The following is an 18,288-nucleotide window of genomic DNA, read 5'->3' on the forward strand; positions in this document are numbered from 1 at the left end:
GGACCTCTGAATCCCGCAGCTGTGCAAGATAGATGAGGCACTTGTACCCCACCAGCAGAAAGGGCTCAAGCAGGTGTGGGGTGCAGAGGGTAGAGGTTGGGGGCAGAGTTCAAGTATTCACAGTTCCCCTATGCATACTCTCAGATTACACTGTGCCCAGGCCACAGGGGATACTCCCAACCTTGGGATACTAGCGGTGTTAACAGCCCTTCTCTCACTTAGAAACTTCAAGATGAGCTCCCCACTCCCTGCCAACAACAAACCACAGTCCTAAACACTATAGTCCAGGTGAGGTGAGGGCCTCAGCACTCCTCTCATCCAAGACCCCTGCCTTACTTATCCGGAGCGATGGGGGTGTGGTGAGCCTCACTTGCGCTTCACTGGGGTGGGAGTAAGTGATAGCAGGTGAGAGGAAGGTGGGGCATGAGGACCACAGAAGGCAGGCTCGGCAGGTGCTGAGCTCTGGTCTATATCCTCCTCCACCCTCACGGCACACCCCCCACCCCGAATCTCTGAGAGCCCAACTGCAAACGCAATATGGGTCATGGTGGGGTGGTGGTGGGGGTAAGTGGGCGGGGGGTAGGGAGTGGGAACAGGGGCTGGAGCTGAGCAGTACCTCATCCCCACCCCCACCAGTCCTGTCCCTGGGGGACATGATGCTTAGGAAGGGTCAGGAACTGGGCTCTAGGCCCAGCTTTCAAGTTCTGCCTTCCAGAACTGCTGAAGTCTGGGGAAGAATAGAGCTACTAACCCCCACACCCTGGATATCCAGGCTTTAGGCAGAGTGGAGGGAATGGCGGGTGCCCTCCCAAGAATAATTAGAAATAACTAAAACCCTCAACAACTCCTTGGGGAGAAATGGTTCCCAGCCTCTTGCTTTCCCAAGTTATCAGTGTCCCCCACAGCCAGCAGACAGGGCTGAGGGGGGTCCCAGAAAGCTAAAGGAGGAGGCCACAGTCCCTCTCTGAGAGGGGCCCATTAGCACCATGCAATGGTGGGGCACCCCAGCAGTCTGGTGGACCCCTGGGCAGGGGCCTTCCAAAACTGGAGTGCCCAGTTACTGAAGCTTCCAGCGCTTTTGAGGTGGAGTGGGTGGGTTCCGGGAGGCCTGCAGGAGAGGAAGTGAGGGGAGGAGTCTGGGTCAAAGTCCACACAGAGGTCTCAGGATGCCAAAGGGCCCCTCCAGGAGTCAGGACTTGAAGAATCTTCCTACCACAAACTGGCCCAACAAAATATAGCCAGAACTATCGCTGTGTTCTTGATGGGGGCCGTTTCCCAGCCACCCCTCTGCTCAATCTACCCAGCAATGCAGTGACGCAACAGGAAGTTGGCCACAAAGCGGGTCACATGGCCGAGGAAGCCGGTCAGGCTGAGCTGGTAGACGTGCAGGGCCAGGCAGTAGCCAAAACCTGGCAGGACCACCACTCTGCCCCAGCTGATGCCGCTCTCAAACAGGTGATCTTGGTGAAATACTCATAGGTGCTCTCTTCTGTTGGCTGCAGGGGCTGCAAGACGGCCTGGAACTCCATGCTGTAAGGCCAGTTGATGTCATCCCGGATGATGATGGTGAGCTGGGGACCCACCTACACCTTGCACCCAGGGACAAGTGGGTCCCTAGCTTGACAGCTCTCCACAGCCCTGCCTGGGAGGACCTGGCCTTGTCCATATGGCCTTTCTCAGGTCCTCACCGAGGCCAGGGATGGCCCAGCAGGGTGGAGGACAGAGATCCTGAGGGGCCAGGAGCTGCTCCCAGGGTCTAGTACTCAGGTCTGGCTTCCAGGAAGGGGTGTCAGTGAATTCCTGGTGTCTGGATGCAGCCTCTGCTGGTCTGAGCCCGGCCTTAGGGACATGAGAGGCTGCTGCAGACATGCAGGTGCCTAGTCCCGAGTTTTTAATTGGGATAAATACACTTGTATTGAGGGCATGTATGCATGCTCAGTCGTGTCCAGACTCCATGTGATCCCATGGACTGTAGCTAACCAGGCTCCTCTGTCCATGGAATTCTCCAGGTAAAGATAGTGCAGTGGAGAGCCATATCCTTCTTCAGGGGATCTTCCCAACCTAGGGATCAAACCTGTGTCTGCTGCATTGGCAGGCAGATTCTTTACCACTGAGGTAGGGCTACCTCTGGGAAGCACCATAATGATGGCAGACAGTAACTAATATCCAATCCAGTCTTGATCAGTGTAATTTGAACTCTCCTTCCATGTTATGTTATAGTCCAAGGAGATCCTGATGGTCTGGGCATTCCTGCCATATCACAGTCCTGGGCATAATGGGTTCTGAAAGACAGTGGCAAGAAAAAAATCTTCCCAAAAGACAGAACTTTTGGATTCCATCTTGTCTTCTATCTCATGTGGAGAAAGAAGTGGCCTGTGATAAGAGACATACTCAGATCCCTGACCGGTGGTAAAAGGCTTGGCTGGATGATCAGTGGCTTGGGAAGAGCAAGACTTGAAACAGAAAGTCTAGATCAAAGGTGTATAGTTGGATCCATGGGAGTCATCAGACTGTGTGTAGATTTTCGTAGACCACATTAATGCAAACCAGATGGGATGCATTACATAGGAGGTACTAAACCAGCAGATGGACAGAATGACTTATTTGGTATATGAAAGATACCCTCTGTACTCATTTTTGGCATTGTTCACATAAGAGATCCAAAAATGGACTAGCCATGAAAGAGATGATATATGAGTCCAGTAACATGGACTTATTCTGACAAATTTGATACAGCTACTGGAGGTGGTGGTGGTGGTTTTTCGCTAAGTTGTGTCTGACTCTTGCGACCCCATGGACTGTAGCCCACCAGACTCCTCAGTCCATGAGGATTCTCCAGGCAAGAATACTGGAGTGGGTTGCCATTTTCTTCTCCAAGGAATCTTCCTGATACAAGGATTGAACCCGGGTCTCCTGCACTGTAGGCAGATTCTTTACCAACTGAGCTATCAGGGAATTCCAGATATAGCTACTATCACTGCTGAATATCCAACTTGTCAACCAACTGTGATTCTGGGCTCTTGATATGTTATCAGTCTCAAGATCCATCAGCCACTTGGTAACAGGTTGATTATACCAGGGCCCATCCACTCTAGAATGGATAGTAATTGACAGATATGCTGATATGTGTTTTCCTTTTCTGCCATTAACGTCTTAGTTAGTTTTAAAGATGTACAATGTGTCTGATTTACTGGCATTTTATCTATATGATATCAGGCTTCCCTGGTGGCTCAGCTGGTAAAGAATCCGCCTGCAATACGGGAGACCTGGGTTTGATCCCTGGGTTGGAAAGATACCCTGGAGAAGGGAACGGCTACCCATTCCAGTATTCTGGCCTGGAGAATTTCATTGTCTGTATAATCCATGGGGTCACAAAGAGTCGGACATGTCTGAGCGACTTTCACTTTATCTTATATAATATTTCTTCATGCCAAAGGATACAGTTTGCATAAAAGCTATTGTAATATATATATATATATTTAATATATATATATTTTGGCCACACTGTGCTGCATGTGGGGTCTTAGTTCCCCAGCCAGGAATAGAACCCACACCTCTTCCATTGGAAGCACAGAGTCTTAACCATTAACCACTGGACTGCCAGGGAAGTCCCAAAACAATTGTAATGTTGAGCATGTCTCAAAGGATCACTAGCTCTACCACTTTCTGTAGCACTCAGAGCGTGCTAGTCTGATACAATGCTGAAACGATCACTCAAAGGCATAACAAAGGTTCCAACTTACAAATACTACCTGCTTTGTTGCAGGATCCCTTTCAGATATGGTATATACCTTTATCCAATTTTCTCCTTAGTCTCTAATAATAAGAATACCTAAACCAGAAATGATAGGATGAAAGTAGAAGGGGCCCCACCCCTCTTGTCATCACTCCTAGTGACTCATTTAGAGACTGCATGCTTTCTGTCTTTTCAGTTTTAAACTTGGCAGGTCTACAGTTCTAAAATTATGATATCTGTATAGCCCATGGAATTCTCCAGGCCAGAATACTGGAGTGGGTAGCCTTTCCCTTCTCCAGGGGATCTTCCCAACCCAGGGATCTAACCCCAGTCTCCTACATTGCAGGTGGATTCTTTATCAGCTGAGCCACAAGGGAAGCCTAATACTGGAATGGGTAGCCTATTCCTTCTCCAGGGGATCTTCCCGACCCAGGAATGGAACTGGGGTCTTCTGCATTGCACGGATTCTTTACCAACTGAACTATGAGGGAAGCCCTTTTAAACTTGGCAGGTCTACAGTTGGAAAATTATGATATATACCTGGCCATGTTGAGCTCCTCATTCCTGTAGACCAGCAGACAAGAAAGTTACCATATTGGCACTGGTAATTGACTCTGGCCATTATGAGGACGTAGAACTGCTTCTATACAAAGAGGCAGAAAGCAGTTTAGCTGAACCTCTGGAGATATATTACGGAGTCCTTAGAGATCTCAAGTCTGTTTTAACCATGAAAAGGTCAGAGTCAAACAGGGGCACAGTACCAAGGGCTCTGTCACTTGAGGTATAAAGATCTGCATCTCCCCACCACTTAATTAATCCAGGGCTTCGGAAGTGTTGGCCAAGGGTGAGTGAAAGGAGACAAAAGTTGCATATCACCTAAGCCTCAGGGCTAACTTTAGCAGTGCTGTCTGGTTGTAGCTTAACTTCGAGTCTTTCAAGTGTTATTATTATTATTATTTTTAATGTTACCAAGCACCCTCTGAAGAATCAGTACATTGCATTTAGCGGGAGGGCTGAATGGATCTCACCTTGAAACAGGGGATTATAGCAGACACTGTGCTTCATATACATTTCCTGGGATCACTTTACAAATTCCATGTTTACTCTGATTCCAACACCCAGAACCTACATCTCTACATGAATGTCTTCATGATGTTGAATTTATTCAACTTACACAAATGGGGTGGAGATTAGCTTGGAACTTCTGTCCGTCTTAGGCAGAGCTCTTAAATAATAATTAATGGTATGTAGTAATAGATATGAATATTCAACTCTCTTACACCTTGATCTAGACAACTCTGGTGTGATGTACTCTATCTATAGATCAGCCTTTTGAGGTTGAGTTGGGTTTTGCCTACCATAGATCTACTTGGCTCTGTCCATTCCCAGGATACCTTCTCAGAGTCCTAGACTCCTTCTGACTCTAGCCCCAGTTCTGTAGAAGTAATTCTCTCTTCTCATGATGCTCAGTGTCAAATAGCTCAGCCAGTGTGGTTCTGCTGAAACACAAGTATGATAAGTACTTAAGACTTTATTCTGAGTGAGACAGAATGCCATTGCTGAGTTTTAAGCAGAGAAATGACGATTTTACTTCACTGGATGTTTTGTGAAGTCAAGTCTCCACCGGACAAGAATGGAATCAAAGAAACTAACAACAACAACAAAAAACTACTGCAGGCAAAAATAAAGATAGTCTGGGGAAGGATGATAGCATTGAAGGTTGATTAATAGCCGTCAGACTCTGGATGTAGTTTTAAAGTAGAGCTCATATTTATTGATTAATTGAATCACACCGATTAATTGAGTCACATTTCTAAAGGAAAGAAAGGTGTTAAAAATAACTTAAGATACCGGCCTGGATATTTGGAAGAAAGCAGTTTGCAGTTAGTGAGGAGGTTTTTTTTTTTTTTTTTTTGAATTCATAAAAATGTAACTGGAGATAAGCTAAAAGCAGGTCAATCTTAGCAGTGTGAAAGGATCAAAATCTTCCTTGGTTCCTTTCCCTCTCTCATTTAGAGCAAAATCAGAGCTAGAACATCCAGTTTCTTTGCTTCCCCATATCTTTGCAGCCCATTCCTTCTGTTCAGAGAAAAACTGAACAGCGGTTTTGTGAAGCCTTTTAATAAAAGGTACCGTCTCCATACTCAGCCCTTCATGGGCTGTGTCATGTTCAGAGTTGCAGATTCTGGAATTAGATTGAATTCGAAATTTGACATGACCACTAATTTCCTTGGGTGAGTCACACAAACTTTAAAACAATGCATCTGTGAAAAAGAGATAGTAATAGTACCTACATCATGGGGTTAAGTATGATATAAAAAAGTAAGGTGAATTTGATTTGAACCTTAAATCAGGTTTAAATGATTTAAGTTGTGTTTTTCTGGTAAGTGTTAAAAAAAATTAAAAAAGATCTCTAGGTTAAAAAAAGGAAAAAGGACCTGATTTTTAGCATTATGATGTCACTGAAAGTTGAGATGAATGAATATGTACCAGATTAGATTTTGTGCACAGGTTAGAATCTGCTTTCCTAATGATTCAGCAGGTAAAGAGTCTGCCTGCAATGCAAGGAGCTGCAGGGGGCGTGGGTTCAATTCCTGGCTTGGAAAGATCCCCTGGAGAAATGGCAACTCAGTCCAGTATTTTTGCCAGGAAATCCCATGGACAGAGGGTGTGGCTGGCTACAGCCCCTGGGGTCGCAAAGAGTCTAACACAACTGAGCACACACAATAAGAATCAGTTCTAGCACACTGATGTGTCACTGTGTTTTACATGTGATATCTGGTCATAAATATTTACCTGCATAACACTTAGGACCCTGTATTTCATTGTGTATCTATGTGCCAGTCTTTTCTTTTCTATACATACTTCTTAAGAGCAGGGATTATGATTATAGTTTGGAAAAACTAGCAAGATACTCTGACCTCTTTCCTTCAGTCTTTCTCATCCCATTTCAAGAATGAAGACTCATGTCCTTATTATTATATTTGTATATGACCACTCTGTTACCTCCGTCTCTCTTGAGGCTGAACTGGCTGAGTCATCTCTGCTATCTCCTTGCCTCACTTCTTATCTTTAACATAAGTCTTTTTTGTCCTGCTTCTTTTTGAAAAATATTAGCTTGGATAAATGAATTGTTGAACTAATGAAATCAGATGGGGGAATATTGAAAGAGCAGTAATTCTGAAAACTAGTCATTAATTTGGGTGAGACAGAGGTACCCATCACTTAGCCTTTTGAAGTTAATGCCTGCAAATAGTTAATATTAATATGGCAAAGAAATAATACTAAGTATGGATATCACTAACAAATATAAAAACTATAGATATATTAATATTATGAGAGTTATTTGCCTAAGTATTTTCTCTCCATTTTAAAAACTAATCATCACAGTGACCCCATGGGATATATAGCACTATTTCTATTTTATAGAAATTAGCAGCAAGGAATGCCTGGGAGAGAGTAATTCTTGGACCCTTAATAATAAGTCTAGGACCATAACAATTCATCATAGCTCCATTGGATTCAGTGGGAATTAAGGAGAGGGTGTTATGGCTGCTACGGAAATATATTCTGTTTCAACTGGGATTAATTCAGGAAAGTTGGGATGCTGAATATTCATATGGGAAATCAGTGGATCTGTAGAGAGCTGAGGAAGCAAAAGACAAGAATGAATATACAGGATTCCAAATCAGCACAAATATGAAGAATGGAACTGGGATGGAGAAAGGCTTTACCTACACCTAGTGTACTGTGATGACCTTCTCATTCCAAAAAGATACATTCTTGGATATGAATTCTTTTATATTAACAACATAACCCTGATAAGTGGGTATTCTCTTACCTCTCTCTGTGTGTGGTGTTTGGATTTCACTATTAATTTCTTCCACTAGATTGTGAGTTCCATCTTCAGTGTTTGTTGCATGTTAGCTGCAAATGATTCTAAATAACAACAACAAGAAGCAGGGGGAAATATCACAGAACTTGCTCTGCAAAAGAGATAAGCAGCTTGAGGGACTTTCCTGGTTGTCCTGTGGTTAGGATTCTGCACTTCTAATGCAGGGGGCATGGGTTCAATCCCTAGTTGGAGAATGGCCAAACATTTTTTTAAAAAATTGAAAAAGGGAAACAGGCAACTCAAATCTCTCCATTTTTAATTTTGCATTTATATTTTTACTTAGTGGTCATCCAACTAAGTTTGTACTAATTTGTATATAGAAAATTTACAAAGTTTTTGTGACAGCTGGAATAAAGAGTAATGGTTTAATATCCTCTATTTGATGTAATCACATTATAAAATGAATAAAATTGTCTCTACTGATATGCATCACACTTAATCATTAAAAGCTCCACAGCATTATTTAACTCCTGAAATATAGTTTACATAAATAATTTTATTAAGAAAAAGTTGAGGTCAGTTCTAGACACAAATCTTACACAATAGTTTTTTTTTATATACCCCATAGTTATTATGTAACACTCCTTCTCTTCATGATCTGAAAACTATTGATCTTCCTTGGAAATTATATCAGTATTTCTGGTTTTTAATAGATTCTGTATTTTCCATCTTAAGTTTTCAAATCTCAGAGAGATAGACTTATTCTGGTTAGTCTGATAGGATGGAATTCCCAATCTTAGACTAGTGACTTCAACATCAGGGAATTCTATTTTTACCAGCTTTGGTCAGGTTCTCACCCTTGGACCAATGATGGTGCTTAGGAGATGGAATCATGGAAACACAGCTACTACTGAAAGAACCATTAACAGATAGCAAGAACTTTAAAAGAAGGAGAGTATCAGACAGAGCAGTCAGTAATCAGTACAGCGGTACAAAGAGAATGTTCTCAGTTCTTACATTGACTGCTATATGGGGGACTCAGTAACCTCTTTATTATGGTTTAAAATAGACTTTGGGTACCAACCCTTGGATTTCAGTAAGTCTGATCTGCCAGGCATCACTCCCTGCCTGTCCTCTGTTATTCATTCACAAAAAGAATACTGTTAGGGCTTCCCTCATAGTTCAGTCAGTAAAGAATCTGCCTGCAACGTAGGAGACCCAGGTTTGGTTCCTGGGTTGGGAAGATCCCCCAGAGAAGGAGATGTTAACTCACTCCAGTATCTTTGCCTGGAGAATCCCATGGACAGAGGATCCTGGCGGGCTACAGTCCATGGGGTCACAACAGTAGGACACAACTTAGTGACTAAACCACCACAGTATGCACAACACTTAATAAAATATAATCTCCTATTTACTCAATACCAAAGGCATGTTGGATATTAGATAACCCTCATTGTTGCTATAGAAAAGTAACAACAGTCTTTTACTCTTTTATTACTAAGATTGTAATTTAGTGGGAGTCTATTCCTGTCTTTTTCTTTAATAAGCACTGACCTTTAACAACTATCCACAAATAGCATTAATATTTTCCTTCTCAATCCTTGCCCTCTCCACCCATTATCTCCATTCTGTCTTTCAAATCACAGTGGGTCACACAGAGGACACAAGCTCGATGTTTGGATTCCAGAATTACAAGCTTCACAGCCAATTTATATTTGCATAAAAGCAGACTCCTTTTTCAGACATTAGACACACTTTGCAGCATTCATCCTGCCAACTTTATTACTGTTCATTTCACCATCCCATAGTAGCTCTTGCTGAATAGAGTACCATAAATCTCAGCAGTATAAAGGTAGTATACCATAATCACTCATCAACGAAAAAAGATATTATCTTATTCTATGATACACATCAATGATATGGTATTTGTCAAACAATTTATGATTTGGAAACAAAGGTGATAAAATCTAATTGAATATTTGAGCCAGGCATCTTGAAGGATAAAAGCAGAACTCAAGGAAAAATTATATCTGTTTTTTTATTTTGGCTGGGAGTGCTATGCCAGCACTGCTATCCAAATACCTGGGTATAAACGTGGCAGCATAATAAAAATGCTTGCATAGGAAGAGACTGTCCCATATATTTTAAAACACAGACACACACACTCCAGATGCCATGTTTCACATTATAAGGTCCATTCTGTGACTTGCTGAACCAGCTAATGGATTACTCCATATTCGAAGAATTTACACTAAGCCTTTTCTTTCCAATTTTCCTTGTACCGCAGGAGTTACTGATGCTGATTGAACTCAGTGGCTCAATAAACAACTTTGCTATCTCAAAAAATACACCTTCTTTGCCAGCAAGATGTTTGGAGGCATTCCAAGAGAAAGAAAAAAAAAAAAAATTCTGATCAACAGAGAGAAGAGACCACATTGAAATGTAGCACTCCTATTTTTACCCTGGTCATAAATCATTATCCACTCTGGCATTGATTAATTGGTCTTCCTCAAATCCTCCAGAATCCTTATGAAAATCCCAGGATAAAGAACGATTACAATATTAGCAACAGATAGAAAGGGATACATTTTCGAAATGTTGTCTGGAGATAACAGTGCATGGACAAAAATGTGTCACATGGGAAGCAGCTTTTGGTTATTTACATTTTTAAAGTGATTTAGTGCTTTTTGTCAAAGTTTTCATTCACTCCCTTTCTTATCTCATATCCACAACCAAGTCTGAGAAAGGTGAGGGTGACACGCTCTAAGTATGCCACCTGTCAGGGCGACACCAAGCCATCTGGGACCTATTGACAATTTCTGTGTTATGATGTATAATTCTTCAGGGTGTATTGCTAATGATCAGGTTTGCATTGGTAATTTAAGGTACTACCTTTAATGGATGATAAATGGACTAAAACAGCTGTCTGAACATCACATGCGGTCAGCCTTGTGAGGATTAGACATGAAATTCAAACAATAGTTTCAGTTTGAGAATTAATACGCTTTTCATCTGAGTACTAATGTCATCCACATTCTTCCTGAGTTACTCATTCCTCAGTGACTGGATTTCTTCCACTTTTGTTTCTTTGTTTTAAAATAGGTTTCCCATTATACTCTACAGTTTGTAATTACCATCCTAAGTGATACATATTTCTCAGCAAAGAAAGACTATTGTTATATATTTATAAAAGTTAAAAGTATGGTAAGGCACAGGAAAAGAAAAAGAAATAGACAACGGATTATATTCAAGAGTCCCAATATAGAACCGTAAATGTATGAGCACTTGGTGTATGAAAAAGATGCTGAGCATCTTGTACATGGATGGCTTAATCTCTGGCATTGGGAAAATTGGCTAATTATATGGATAATAATAAATCTTGATGCCTATTTTATATGACACAAAGGTTTAAATATAGCTGGATTTAAAAGGAGTGAAAGGTAATATTGTAAATCTTGTGAAAACGTATGAACCATCCCCACTCCACCCCTTGAGTGAGGCAAGCTTTCATAAGATCGCCTAAGCAAAGAACCTAAGGTAAAAATTAAATTTAATGAGAACAAAATGAAGCTGACAGGTTGGAGTAAGTTTAACTAGTTCTATGGTGATGGTAAACCATCTGAGTTCCAAAATTTTAGAGGATTTAAAAATAGAAAGAAAAATAAATGGACAGATTATTGTTATGCCTCAGTTAAGTCTAAAGCCATTTATTCATGAATTTTCAAAGAAATGTCAGGTATATATATCTACAGAACTGAGCTTTGTAATGAATTATCACAAGAAAGAGGAGCACAAAATATTGTTGATTAACAAAGCTTATTAGCACAAACCATGTGCCAAAGCATTGTTCTAAGTATTGTTATGAATTTTAAATCTTTCACTATTGTAACCATCATATGAATTTGGTACTATTATGATCATTCCCACTTTACAAATGAAGAAATTAGAAAGAGTTTTGTGACTCAGCTTAGGTAAGATAGTGAAGAAACACACAGATTGAGGTAGCAACTGAGGCAGTTTGGCTACAGATCTGACCAGTCAACCACTACTCTGTATGGCTTTCCTCAACATTTTTTTATAGAAATGGCAATTAACATTAGACTGTTCTTCTTCTTGAAAAATATTCGCCTTTTGCTTTGAGTTTTTAAAAAACATCTCACATATTTTAGCTATAATCATGGGAAAAGAAGGCAAATATTCCATGTAGTGACAATTAACATATTCCCAGCTCACCTATGTAGCCCTGTAATAAGAATTCTACCTCTTCCTATGATTATATTTTTGTTTTTAATGTTTCCTACTAATGTATAATTGAATAAAATAGCAAAATATTCCTATCTTTCTCTGACATGTAAATATTAGCACAAGAAAAATAGAATAAGGATAAAAGTTGAATCAGATGAAACTATACTTGAAAGAATTTGGGTTGGATGAATTGAAATTAAACAGCCTTAGTTCCTTAAATGTATAAAACATGAATCAGTGAGGACATAAATGCATGCTGCAGCTCTCAGTCTCTTTGAGGGGTAATTAACTAAAATACTATCGTATTTCATATTTTAAATATATATATGAATTATTAGTTTGAGAGACAGAGAGCCCCAGAAATGCATTGAGATATACTAAAGGAAAGACTGTTATTTCTCATAGGCCAAACTCATGTCCTTTATAAATTTTTTTTTATTGTGTTTCATTGTATGTATCTTATCATATTTGCCTTTGTTGCTGCACGCGGACTTGGTCTAGTTTCAGTGAGTGGGGGCTCCTCTCTAGTTGTGATGTGTGGGCTTCTCACTGTGGTGGTTTCTCTTCTTTCAGGGCACGGGCTTCAGTAGTTGTGGTAGGTGGGCTCCCGAGCACAGGTTTCATTAGACGTGGTGCATGAGTTTAATTGCCATGCAGCCTATGGAATCCTCCCAGACCAGGAACTGAACCCATGTCCCCTGCACTGGTCGGCAGATTCTTAACCACTAGACCAGGGAAGTGCCATGTGCACTTTTTAAATGTTAGAATTACAATATCTTGTGTTTGAAAGGTGCTTCTATATCATCTGCTTGAAAGATCCATCACACTTTCATACCACTCTCCTGACAAGTAGAAAGATAAGCTCTCTGAAGATCACTGCAACCAGGGAAATCAAGGCTTTTGTAGAGGAGTAGTGGAAAACAAAACTGATTAAGATTCAGGCTTCTTTGGTTTTATTTCTGACTGAACCATTAAAGAGAAGAAAAGCAAATCATTTTTTCTTGCTATGTCTAGTGTTAGTCACTCAGTTGTGACTGACTCTTTGCAACCCTATGGACTGTAGCCCACCAGGCTCCTCTGTCCATGGAATTCTCCAGGCAAGAATACTGGAGTGGATTGCCATTTCTTTCTCCAGGGGATCTTCCTGATGCAGGAATCCCAGGTCTCCTACATTATATGTAGATACTTGACTGTCTCAGCTACAAGGGAAACCCCTATATTTACTCATATGGAAAATTAAAAAAAGAAGAACAGTAAATATGTTCATTCTGTGTTTGTATTTTTTGGATAGATTATCACTATCAAAGTCTGTCAAAGATTTTCACTATCAAAGAAGAGCAAGGAGAGATAAGAAAGCCGTCCTCAGTGATCAATGCAAAGAAATAGAGGAAAACAATAGAATGGGAAAGACTTGAGATCTCTTCAAGAAAATTAGAGATACCAAGGGAACATTTCATACAAAGATGGGCTCAATAAAGGACAGAAATGGTATGGACCTAACAGAAGCAGAAAATATTAAGAAGAGGTGGCAAGAGTATAAGAAACTATACAAAAAAGATCTTCATGACCAAGATAATCACGATGGTGTGATCACTCACCTAGAGCCAGACATTCTGGAATGTGAAATCAAGTGGGCCTTAGGACACATCACTACGAACAAATCTAGTGGAGGTGATGGAATTCCAGTTGAGCTATTTCAAATCCTGAAAGATGAGGCTGTGAAAGTGCTGTACTCAATATGCCAGTAAATTTGGAAAACTCAGCAGTGGCCACAGGACTGGAAAAGGTCAGTTTTCATTCTAATCCCAAAGAAAGTCAATGCCAAAGAATGCTTAGATTACTGCACAATTGTACTCATCTCACACGCTAGTAAAGTAATGCTCAAAATTCTCCAAGCTAGGCTTCAACAGCGTGTGAGCCATGAACTTCCAAATGTTCAAGCTGGATTTAGAAAAGGCAGAGGAACCAGAGATCAAATTGCCAACATCCTCTGGATCATTGAAAAAGCAAGAGAGTTCTAGAAAAACATCTACTTCTGCTTTATCAACTATGCCAAAGCGTTTGACTGTGTGGATCACAACAAAGTGTGGAAAATGTTTAAAGTGTTGGGAATACCAGACCACCTGACCTGCCTCCTGAGAAATCTGTATGCAGTTCAGGAAGCAGCAGTTAGAACTGGACATGGAACAACAGAGTGTTTCCAGAGGGGGAAAGGAGTAAGTCAAGGCTGTATATTGTCACCTTGCTTATTTAACTTATATGCAGTGTCCATCATGCGAAATGCTGGACAGGATGAAGCACAAGCTGGAATCCAGTTTGCTGGGGTTAATATCAATAACCTCAGATATGCAGATGATACCACCCTTATGGCAGAAAGCAAAGAAGAACTAAAGAGCCTCTTGATGAATGTGAAAGAGGAGAGTGAAAAAGCTGGCTCAAAACTCAACATTCAGAAAACTAAGATTAAAAAAAAAAAAAGAAAACTAAGATTATGGCATCTGGTCCCATCAGTTCATGACAAATAGATGGGGAAACAGTGGAAACAGTAACAGACTTTATTATTTTGGGCTCCAAAATCACAGCAGATGGTGACTGCAGCATGAAATTAAAAGATCTTGCTCCTTGGAAGAAAAGTTCTGACCAAACTAGACAGCATATTAAAAAGCAGAGACATTATTTTGCCAACAAAGATCCATCTAGTCAAGGCTATGGTTTTCCAGTAGTCATGTATGGATGTGAGAGTTGAACTATAAAGAAAGCTGAGTGTGGAAAAATTGATGCTTTTGAACTGTGGTGTTGGAGAAGACTCTTGAGAGTCCCTTGGACTGCAAGGTGATCCAACCTCTCCATCCTAAAGGAAATGAGTCCTGAATATTCATTGGAAGGTCCCATGCTGAAGCTGAAACTCCAATCCTTTGGCCACCTGATGTGAAGAACTGACCCATTTGAAAAGACCCTGATGCTGGGAAAGATTGAAGGTGGGAGGAGAAGGGCACGACAGAGGATGAGATTGTTGGATGGCATCACTGACGCAATGGACATGATTTTAAGTAAACTCCAGAAGTTGGTGATGGACAGGGAGGCCTGGCATGCTGTAGTCCAGGGGTCAAAAAGAGTCTGAGACGACTGAGCGACTGAACTGATCAAAACCTTTATATAGTCAACCGAACTTGGTCTCCGTGGAACTGTTGCAGAAATTTAGAGATAACCCTTCAAGAAATAATTGCTCTTTGTTCTGGATATTTCTTGCTTCATAACAACCACCACAAATCTTAGTGGCTACAACAACATATATTTTGATCATGCATTTGCAAGTTGGTCAAAATTTGGCAATCATCTGCTTGTCTCTGCTCTACTCAGCTTTAGTTTGGATTTCCAAAGGCTGGTGGCTGAAGTATTGTTCACTGAGATGTCTGGTGATGCTGGCTCTTGACTTGGACCTTAACTTGTGCCAGTGACCAAGATTACTTGTGTCTTCTCCATGTGACCTGAACTTTCTTCCTAGCAAAATGCTGGCTAGGTCCTAATGATTGTCCAGAGAGACAACCAGGTAAGTTCTATCATCTTATGTGACTTAAGTCCTAGATGTGGAAGGTCATTCACACCTTCGTCAATCTATTCACGAGAAGCAAGTCATTAAATTTCCACTTCAAGGGGAAAGGAATCAAAACCCACCTTTGCTTGAGAGATGTCAGTCTTCTATGCTGTCCTTAAAATATTTGAATATTAATATCCTATGCTCTTATAATTTCTAATTTCTTTGTTAAATGTATCATTTGGTTTCTTTACATTTTTCTATCAGATGACATGTTAGATTCCCAAGATCATCTTTTTCCTTGATTTTAAATAAAAAATCCTTAACATTGACTGTGTAGAATGAGACTGCTCTTCTTAAACTTGTGAAGCAGTAGTTCTCAAAATATGATTCTTAGATTTCCTGGGAGTTTCTCAGATTACTGGGGCTCTGAAAAGTTTAAAGCTACTTTCTTAATAATACCAAGTCATTGTTTTTCTTTATCACTCATTTATCTCAAGAATATTCAATGGAGTTTTCTAATCTTACACAAGTATTGTTGAAAGATATTAAAAAAAAAAGGTAAAATTATGACCCTCCTTTGGCTTCCCTGGTTGCTCAGATGGTAAAGAATCTGCCTGCAATGGGAGAGATCCAGGTTTGATCCCTGGGTCGGGAAGATCCCCTGGAGAAAGGAATGGCTACCCACTACAGTATTCTTGCTTAGAGAATTCCAAGGACAGAGGATTCTGGCTGGCTACAATCCATATGGTCACAAAGAGTCAGACACAACTGAGCGATTAACACTTTCACTTTGGATATAAAATAATCATGCATTTAAGCTTTATTTTACTCATTAACTGAGAGAACAACGTGTATAAAGGAAGTGGTTTAAAGAAAAAAAAATGTTTTTAAATCCCAAATTTATATAGGAGTAAAGAAATGTTGCAAAGAATTGCTGATGGAGGCAAACCTTTTTTTCCCACAGAGTCCAAGGGAAGATGTTTGAACTTCTATCAGAAAAGAGAGCATTTGTACATTTTTCAATTACCTACAGAATGGACTTCCCTCATAGCTCAATCAGTAAAGAATCTGCCTGCAATAAGGGAGACATGGGTTTGATTCCTAGTCTGGGAAGATCCCTGGAGAAGGAAATGGCAACCTCACTCCAGTATTCTTGCCTGGGAAATCCTATAGACAGAGGAGCCTGGAAGGCTACAGTCCATGGGGTCACAAGAGTCGGACATGACTTAGTGACTAAACCACCACCACAGAATGGTAACTAGCTCTCACAGAATTAGAATCTGACAAGGTGGACAAGTTTATTATAAACAATATATATATTTTTCTATGTCATAACAGTTTGAATGCAAAAGTAAGTGTTACAATCTGGTTACTGTCCATTAAGCCAAACATTAAAGAATTTTGTAAACATGTAAAAGAAAGCACCTTTTCTCACCACCTTTTCCCCCCAAAATATAGTTATTTTTATAAAATATATTATGTAAGTAATAATCAATTTATTGTTATTTTTAGTGAATTACTTAACATCTATTTTCCTGTTTTAATTTCTAAAACTATAAATATACTGTAAATATTGATAAATATAACCCAAATGAAAAAAGATTTGTTTACCCTCAATAAATATTAATGATATAAAGGATCCTGGGACCAAAAAGCAGAGAATTAGTGCTTTAAATTGGTGCTTAAAGTAGAGAATTGGTTGTGGAGGGCATCAGGAAATGCCATCCCAAAATATGTCCCTGTGGTATAAGGATTATTCTGAGCTGGAAGCTTTTTGGGATCAACAGATTCAGAAAGAGTTCCTGACTCTCCTATATTTGCCTAAAAGCAGGGCAGGACATACACTTTCCTCTGTGAATGTTTCCCTCCCCCAACCCCTCACTTCTCAACCACAAAGCCAGAAGAGGACAGTCAACACCAGGAGAGTTTACACAATAGACCTTACTGAAATAACCCCTATCTTCCTTCTTCCAGTCATTTTCCCAGAGTTTATTTTTCCTTGAAGCACAAATCCTCCTTTTCTTTATTAGACTAGTATATGGATTTCCCAAATCTAGCCACTTCTTTGAATTTTACTTCTTTTCTGTAAAATTCTGGTAGATACCCCCACCCCTACCCTCCTCACACCCCAACCCCCACCCAGGGTTCAGTTCAGCTCAGTCACTCAGTTGTGTCCCACTCTTTGCAACCCCATGAGCTGCAGCACACAAGGCCTCCTTGTCCATCACCAGTTCCTGGAGTTTACTCAAACATATATATTGAGTCGGTGGTGCCATCCAACCATCTCATCCTCTGTCGTCCCCTTCTCCTCCCACCTTCAATCTTTCCCAGCATCAGGGGCTTTTCAGAAGAGTCAGTTCTTCACATCGGGTGGCCAAAGGATTGGAGTTTCAGCTTCAGCATCAGTCATGATGCTTCAGCATCAGCAATGAATATTCAGGACTGATTTCCTTTAGGATGGACTGGTTGGATCGCCTTGCAGTTCAAGGGACTCCCGAGAGTCTTCTCCAACACTACAGTTCAAAAGCATCAATTTTTTGGAGCTCAGCTTTCTTTATAGTCCATCTCTCACATCCATACATGACTACTGGAAAAACCATAGCTTTGACTAGACTGAATTGTGTTGGCAAAGTAATGTTTCTGCTTTTTAATATGCTGTCTGGGTTTGTCATAGCTTTTCTTCCAAGGAGCAAGCACCTTTTAATTTCATGGCTGCAGTCACCATCTGCAGTGAGCCCCCCAAAATAAGGTCTGTCACTGTTTCCACTGTTTCCCCATCTATTTGTCATGAACTGATGGGACCAGATGCCATGATCTTAGTTTTCTGAATGTTGACTTTTAAGTCAGCTTTTTCACTGTCCTCTTTCACTTTCATCAAAAGACTCCTTAGTTCTTTGCTTTCTGCCATAAGGGCGGTGTCATCTGCATATCTGA

At 40.6% G+C, this 18,288-nt stretch overlaps 1 pseudogene; it reads right to left on the reverse strand.

Moving 5' to 3' along the window:
* Window positions 1–1,189: 1,189 nt before the first annotated feature.
* On the reverse strand, window positions 1,190–1,869 carry LOC122687303 (annotated as a pseudogene).
* Window positions 1,870–18,288: the final 16,419 nt, after the last annotated feature.

This window comes from Cervus elaphus, chromosome 31 (assembly GCF_910594005.1).
Source record: "Cervus elaphus chromosome 31, mCerEla1.1, whole genome shotgun sequence".
NCBI lineage: Eukaryota > Metazoa > Chordata > Mammalia > Artiodactyla > Cervidae > Cervus > Cervus elaphus.